We start from the raw sequence: 6,350 nt of genomic DNA, 5'->3' as shown, positions 1-6,350 counted from the left end.
ACTATCACTGGGAACTATGTGGAGCCCAATTATAAATGAATTGTAAGTGTAAGTTGTGGAATATAGTAAGACGGTGGCAGATGTGCAGTAATTAGTTTGTAGCATTACTCCTTTTACTCTGTGATTTTTGTAATACTTTCTAAAAGAGGAGAAGTAGCTATGGACAGGCAGAATTGGATTTGGAATCTGAAGTGTTTTTAGGATTTATTTTTCTGCAGCAAACCAGGGCTTGAATGTTGGCAAGCAATGCTGTGAAAGAAGATTTTGGCTCAGGAATCACAGACGAAACAGTGTGTGGTAGTGAAAGAGCCAGATGATACAGTTGGGCAATGAAATGTATGATTTTTGAGTGGGATGTCATCACATAAAGAAATAATACTACTGATTTGCTGGTAATAGCTAACTGACAAGTTATCATAACAATTAGCAAAACTTTATTTTTTTCATGAAAGAATATGTTTATATAAATTTGAACAGCATGCAAAATTATACAATATATGGATGCAGTAATATGTTGTAAAACCATACAAAAAAGCAAGGCATGAAAAATGACACTGGTTACCTCAGGGAGAGGAAGGAGATGTGACTGAGGAGGGCTACATGATGGGTTTTGTCATTCAGAAATGATTTGTTTTTGAAGATGGGTGATGGGTACAGGTATATACGTATTTGTTTTATAATTTACTCAAACTGTACAGATATGTATACTATAAAATTTATAATGTATTATCATGAAAAATAAATAAAATAAAATAAACAGGAATAATTGGATAGAGTGCTGATGGGAGGGTAGATTGTTACTGACCCTCCAAGGTCAGAGGGAATAAAACACTGCCCCCCATCCTGCTGAAGTGGAGCTAGGTGTGTAGGCGATTTCCTTGTGAAACATGGCTGTGAACGGGAACAGAGCTCAGAGAGCTAAGGTGATGGTAGGAGGAGGGGCAAAGAATGAGTTTTCTAAGATGGGAAATAGTAGACTATGCTTGTCTGCTGCTGGGAATGACCCAGAGACCACAGAGAGGGACTGGATGGGAATACAGAAGAGAAAGGGAATAATGGAAGGGAAAGGAGGGCCTGGGGTCTGAGGCACTGGGCCTCAGAGAGAAGGAGAGGTCCTCAGGCCCTTCACTGTAACAGGAAGGAATGAGACAAAAGATGAACATGGATTTAAAGATTCAGTGGTGGGAAGATGAAGGTCCTGGAACAATTCTGCCATGTCTGATGGCTTTTATTTTGTCACTGAAGCATGAGGTAAGATCATTTTTCTTGGCTCAGCAGTCTTCCACCAGTCTGTGAGTGAGTCTTCACTGGAGCAGTGTGGCATGGTGGTCAAACATGTAGGCCTTAGAGGCAGGCAGACTGGAATTTGATTTTTTGCACTCTCACCAACTACTGTTTAACATAGAACTAGAAGTCTTGTTTAATACCATTTAAAAAACATTTGCTGAAGCGTGCCTTGTACCAGTCTTGTGCTGGGTCCTGCTGAGGGCACAAAGATATATGGCCCCTAGTCGCAGGGAGTTCACTGTCCTTACGGAGCGGCTGGTAGGCGGGGCCAGCCAAAACTTTAAAACAAGTTCTCTTCTCATATTCATAGTGTTAAGGAGCAGAATAGAAGTAGTATCAATAAAAGGAATCTAGGAGTTGGGTAAACGGGTTGGAATCCCAGATTCATCTCGTACCACCTGTATAATCATTACCAAGGTGCCTGGTTTCCTTATCTATAAAATGGAAATAATGCCTACCTTTTTTTTTTTTTAAGAGGTGAATTTTATTTATTTATTTATTTATTTATTTATTTGTGGCTGTGTTGGGTCTTCGTTTCTGTGCGAGGGCTTTCTCTAGTTGTGGCAAGTTGGGGGCCACTCTTCATCGCGGTGTGTGGGCCTCTCACTGTCGCGGCCTCTCTTGTTGCAGAGCACAGGCTCCAGACTTGCAGGCTCAGTAGTTGTGGCTCACAGGCCTAGTTGCTCCATGGCATGTGGGATCTTCCCAGACCAGGGCTCGAACCCGTGTCCCCTGCATTGGCAGGCAGACTCTCAACCACTGCGCCACCAGGGAAGCCCAATAATGCCTACTTTTATAAGGTGAAAGAGAAAGTTCAGATGATGTGTATGAAGTACCTAGTACTCCAGGCCACTTACCCTAACATAGGAATTTGCTCAATGATGTAAAAGTTTCTGAATAGTAAATGACACTTATGATACTTCCAAACTCTACTTTGCAGGGTTCTTCTAAGAACTACACCTGTAACATTTTACATTCCCACCAACAGTGTAGGAGGGTTACCTTTTCTCTACACCCTCTCCAGCATTTGTTATTTGAAGACTTTTTATTGATGGCCATTCTGACTGGTGTGAGGTAGTACCTCATTGCAGTTTTGATTTGCATTTCTCTAATAATTAGCAACATTGAGCATTTTTCCAACCAGGCCATTTGCATGTCTTCTTTGAAGAAATGTCTGTTTAGGTTTTTGGCCCATTTTTTGATTGAGTTGTATGAAAGTTCCTTAAAAAACTAAAAATAGAGTTGCCATATAAACCAGCAATCCCACTCCTGGGCATATATCCGGGCAAAACTATAATTCGAAAAGATACATGCACCACTATGTTCATAGCAGCACTACTTACAATTGCCAAGACATGGAAACAACTTAAATGTTCACTGACAGATGAACGGATAAAGAAGATGTGGTACCTATATTCAATGGAATACTATTACTCAGCCACAAAAAGAATGAAATAATGCCACTTGCAGTAACATGGATGGACCTAGAGATTATCATACTAAGTGAAGTAAGTCAGAAAGAGAAAGACAAAATACCATATGATATCACTTATATGTGGAATCTAAAATATGACACAAATGAATTTATCTATGAAACAGAAACAGACTCAGAGAACAGACTTGTGGTTGCCAAGGGGGAGGGGCAGTGGGGGAGGGATGGATTGGGAGTTTGGGATTAGCAGATGCAAACTATTATATATATGTATAACTGAATCACTTTGCTGTACACCAGAAACTAACACAACATGGTAAATCTACTATACTTTAATAAAATATTTTTTTTAAAAAAGAATTAAAGCTACTTTTTATAAAGTGCCTAGTATAATGCCTTGCACACAGCATAAAGTAGGTTCTCAATAAATAGTAGCCAGTATGCATACTGTTAGAGAAACTTGGGTAGGGATCTGAAGTAGGAGTCGGAGGACCTGGTCCTAGTCAAAGTTCTACCACCAAATAGCTGTGTGTTCTTGAGCAACTTACTTGTTACTTCTCCTTTCTGAGCTAATGACTGCTAATGCCCCTTCTACCTTTGCAATTCTATAACTTTCTTTTTCTGTTTGTAAGTATTTAATTATGATAAAGAAGACAATACAAAGAATAAAAATTCAAACTGAGTGGAAAATGAAATGTTGGTCTCTATCATGCAGATCCTTCACTACTATCAACTGTTTTTTGTGTATTCTTTCAGGAACTGTCTGGGCTCTGTGTGTGTGTGTTTACTTTTACACTATAAAATACACATATTATACTAATCTATATCTTAATCAATTTTTCCCCAAGTACCAGTTTATCTTGAAGATTTTTCCATGTCAGCATATACAAATCTGCTACATTTGGTCCATGTCAGTGACATGGTAACGGCTGCATTATATTCCAAATAAATGGAAGTAATATTGTTTATTTAATTAGTTTCCTATTAATAGACATATAGGTTATTTTTTCTTTGTTTTTAAAAATAATGCAGCAAACATCTGTGCACATTATTTATTTATTTATTTTTCACTCCCCTGGACCTCTTAAATTTATTTCACACATTACAGAGAGAAGCATCCTGACAAAGTTATATATTCACTGGCCAGATATAAGGAAAGAAACACAATAGTGGAAGAAAAATTAAGTCTTATGTATTTTTAAAACCAAACCACTAGGAAAATATATCACAGTCTTGAAACAGCAAACAGACAGGCTATATTATCATTTCAAGTAATAAGTTGGTAAAAACACAAGGTCCTTAATAAAACGATAAGGTGCCAGAACTGGGGCAAGAACAACGCATGTCGCAAAAGTAGTATTTGGTAACGGAGGGCTGTCCCATTTTTTGCTCTAAAAGAGTCACAGCTTGCCCCTGAGTTGCTTACTTTTTCTCCTTTGACCTTTGTGTTGCCAAGGGATTGTTTCAACAGAGCTCTGTTATCACAGGGGGCAAAATAAGCAATACTGGGTTTAGGCTTTCATTCTATTTTGTTTTATGAAAACCAGATTTTTCCAAAGCCAGTACTTCATAACTCTCTTAATTAAGCAGCTAACAATTCCTCTTTCACTGTTCATTCTTGAATACTAGCATATAGCACAATCAAAATCCCCTTTCCCTTCAAGGGTGAGAGTCACTGCAAGATTGTCTTGTCACTCCGCTGACTCTGTTGCTGACAGCCTCAGGGCTCATCATGGCTGCCAGTCAGAGGGAAGGTTTGTTTCCCCTACCAGTATGATAGCGCTTCTTATATTTTTGCAGGGCCTCCAGGCTGAAAGATGTCATGTGTGAGAATTTTAAGAAATGTGCATCCACATCCTGACGGCCAGAAATGAATATCCGCAAGGATCCTTTCAAAGTTTTTATCGGAACTACCTCTCCCAATTCTACATCTTAAAGTAGCTTCATGCCCTTGTATATAAAACAAAACCACGCAAAACAAATCCCCAAAAGCCCCCTTTCCCCTTCTAAATTAGTGACCTCATGGATTTTGTTTTATTTCCAGTTTGTGGGAAATGTTGTAGTGATCCTTCTGGTAAACAGGAGGTTGGCAACAAACAGAAACACCTCTCCTCACACTCCACCAGCTCATAAGCAGGTCAGATGAACCTGCCAGCCTGTTGGTAACTGTGTAGTAAGAGAATCTGGTACCTTGGAGGGCTCTGGTTTGGTAGGGAGACTCCCTGTTGCCAGGATAAGCACTTGCCATGTGAAATTCAAGCTCACAAAAACTCTCCTGTGCTATCACTGACCCCAATTTTAGCACCAGGTTTTTTCACTTTCTAGTTTTCAAACACAAAGGAACCAGTGTCCAGAGGCAAGTGATGTAGGCCTTAAACTTGCTGCCATCCTTAATTTCCTCATTCATAAACGTTCCTTAGAAAACCCAAATCCCCATTTCTCTTTTTAAATAGACTCCTGCCTTCAGCACCGATGGCCAATAGCAGACATCTATTTCCCAATGGATGAGAGGCTCCTTCATCTTCTTGGTCATGGTTGGGATGAGGTTCATGTGGTCATCCACACACGTGGTCACGCAACTCTCCAGCTTCTGCTTCACCTGAAGCTCTTTACTCCCCGTATCAATTGAATCTTTGGCTTTGTCGTTGCAATGCATAGTGCACCGGGCCAGGCGGTCCTGGAACTTCTCCAACTCGCTGGTCACCAGGGCCTGGGCTTGAGCCAGAGGTGCATGGCAGCACTCAATGCACTGGTGCACTTGCTGCATGGACGCCTGGCTGTCCTCACAACAGCTGGCGCTGCACCGGAACATGAGGCCCTGCATCTTCCGGATGTTTTCTCTCTCCAGACTCTTCACCATAGAGTCCACCATTTCCTGCACCCGGAGCTGCTGCAGCTCCGCCATGGCGACACGGCGCTGCTCCGTGCCGTGCCGGCGCCCACATCCACATTATTTTTTTGCACATGCATACATTCATTTGTAGGATGGATTTTCAGAGGTTGAATTACTGGGGTTAAAGGGTGGGTATAGTAAAATTTTGATAAATATTCTCAAATTGTTCTCCAAAGAGGATGAACCAATTGATATGGCCACTAACTATGTGTTTGTAATTATTTCCCCACAGACTTACCAACACTGTGATAACTTTCTTTTGTGTGAAGAGTAATTTTTTATTGACATAATTCATAATTCATCCTTTATTAGTCTCATTTTTTTTCCCAGTAGAAATGACTCTATCCAACAAATATTTAATCTTGTAAAACTTCATTCTGTGTGAAGTATAGTATCAGATGTTTGGAGAAGTCAAAATTCATTAGAGTCAGTCTCTGCCCCTGACCAGACGCTACCACTACTGAGGAAGAAAGACACACTCGGGCCTCAGATTACCTTTCCCACCTTGTCTATTTGTAATAACTTTTGTAACCACTGTGGAACTGAAATGAGCCAGCTTCATGAATATTTTAAGTAGGTGTGAGAATTTCCATGAATATATCAAGCAGGAGAATGATGAGCATGGATTAGGCAGCCACAGCTCACTAACTTGCATCTCCTACATGCTCATTTACTACCAAGTGTATTTTTTTTCATTGATGCGAGATAGTACAAGATGTGATTGGGAATTTATGATTT

General features: G+C 40.2%; 1 pseudogene; it reads right to left on the bottom strand.

Moving 5' to 3' along the window:
• Positions 1-5,155: 5,155 nt before the first annotated feature.
• LOC132494305 (protein FAM136A-like) lies at positions 5,156-5,624 on the bottom strand (annotated as a pseudogene).
• Between the last annotated feature and the right edge of the window lie 726 nt (positions 5,625-6,350).

This window comes from Mesoplodon densirostris, chromosome 7 (genome assembly GCF_025265405.1).
Source record: "Mesoplodon densirostris isolate mMesDen1 chromosome 7, mMesDen1 primary haplotype, whole genome shotgun sequence".
NCBI classification, from domain to species: domain Eukaryota; kingdom Metazoa; phylum Chordata; class Mammalia; order Artiodactyla; family Ziphiidae; genus Mesoplodon; species Mesoplodon densirostris.
Note: the sequence above shows the minus strand (reverse complement) of the source record. Positions and strands in the feature narration are given on the sequence as shown.